Source organism: Antrostomus carolinensis, unplaced genomic scaffold, assembly GCF_000700745.2.
Source record: "Antrostomus carolinensis isolate BGI_N321 unplaced genomic scaffold, ASM70074v2 scaffold30594, whole genome shotgun sequence".
Taxonomy (NCBI): domain Eukaryota; kingdom Metazoa; phylum Chordata; class Aves; order Caprimulgiformes; family Caprimulgidae; genus Antrostomus; species Antrostomus carolinensis.
In genome coordinates this window covers 15612-17533 of record NW_010311886.1, presented here as the reverse complement: position 1 = coordinate 17533, position 1922 = coordinate 15612, and positions in this window count along the sequence as shown.

Sequence of the window (1922 nt, the reverse complement as noted above, 5' to 3'; positions counted from 1 at the left end):
CCTAAAAGCCCCCTCCCCGGCCCCAGCCGCTGTCCCTGTCCCATCTCAGGTCCTCCCTCCAGCATCCCTCTGCCAGCACAGGACCAGGAGCCACCCACCGTGCACGGGGGAAGGAGATGAACATGTCCTGCTGCACCCCAGGTCTCACTGGGGTTTTCTCTCACTGATTTGGCTGCTCTCAGATCCTGGGGGTAACCCCAGTTTCACCCAGCAGCAGCCAGGGCCCGCTGCCACCGGAGCACACGGCTGAGCGGTGCAGAACTGCGGCAGGTGGGTTTGCTCAACCTCGGTTTGCTCCTGGCAGAAGGGCTGCAGGCAAGCTTGCCACCAGCTCATGAGCCTGTCGGCAACCAAGGCAGAGCCCACCAGCCCCATCTTCCCTGGCTCGCACTCTTCCTCTCTCCCACACTCCCCATCCTCCCGCCTGGCCCCACCACTGCCAGGCACATTATTCCAGACAATAAACCAAACTCCAACTCGTAACTATTTCCACTGCAGCGTGGAAGAGCCCCAAGTCAACCACAGCCATCTCTGCACACCCCAGCCACCCTCCTGCCAGTAAACAGGAAAGCCAGTGCCCACGGCTCTCCCCCTTTGCCTTTTAATCCCCCAAGCCTGCTCCCACCGCAGTTGCTCCTGCAAGTGCCATCGGCTGATCCCACGCACCTGGATCTGCTCTCCAGCCTTTCCTCGGGCAGAGCTCTGTGGCTTTGTAAACCTGCAGGGAAGGTTGTGGGGGGAGCCCACACTCCCCCCCAGGGCAGGCAAGGAGGGAACCTGGCAGCCAGCCTTGAGCAGGGAGTGGAAATTAAAAAGGAGAGGGCAGACGAGTGGAGGTGAGCTGGAAGCACAGCAGAGGTTCTCCACGAGTGCAATGAATAGAGAACTGCAGAACACATGCTGGAAATGACATCTGACCACCACTCCCCCAGCCTCAGCACCAGCAAGCTCCCCAGATAAGCAATGGCGTGGGCTCCATGACAGCAGCACACGTGTCCCACCACGGGTCTGCACTTTGGGTCCTTGCTGGGAAAGACCTACCAGGGATGTGGCCAAAGACTAGGAGATGAGCGTCTGGTGGGGACCGAGCACCACAGGTCATGCACCTGGGCATGCATATTAACAAGTGGCAGGTAGTCCAGGATGAACCCTTCAAAGATAAGTACCCTGTCACCGAGTGAACCACATCTCCTCCTCCCCAAGCCACCCTCTCCACCAGTGTGCTGTGGAAGGCAGCAGTCACTGCAGGAGGTAGAAACTGGTCTTCATCCCATGAGGACAGTAGCAACAGGAGGAAGAACTTGGTGCCACAGTGATGGCAGAGGTAGAGGGAAGCTGTTTCATAGAATCAGAGAATGGTTTGGGTTGGAAGGGACCTTTCAAGGCCATCCAGTCCAACCCCCCTGCAGTGAGCAGGGACATCTCCAACCAGATCAGGTTGCTCAGAGCCCCGTCCAACCTGACCTTGGATGTTCCCAGGGATGGGGCTTCTACCATGTCTCTGGGCAACTCTTTGCTGAAATATAAACCCCACTGCAGTCTGACAGGGCTCAGATATCTCAGAGCAGGGACCAGCAGCAAGCAGAGCAGCAGATGAGATGGGAGGCCGGGAGCACGCTGGCCCTTCTCCAGCCCTCCCAGGAGGGTGTGCAGGCAGCAGCCAGGAGAGGATCTGGGAAGGAGAAGCAGAGCTCATCCAGCCTGGAGATGCTCTAAGCTCCTCACGTGGTTCCACATTGTACGCTGAGCTGTGCTTCAGCTGTGCAAACAGGTTGTGTCCTTCACAGCCTCCCAAACTTCCCCCCAGCCTACCACCAGCAGAAAGACTTGGACTTCCACTTGCCTCCAGCATTTAAAAAAAACAAAACAAAACAAAAAAGGACATGGTCACATTTCTGGGCAAAGAGTCTTCCCTTCAGCAG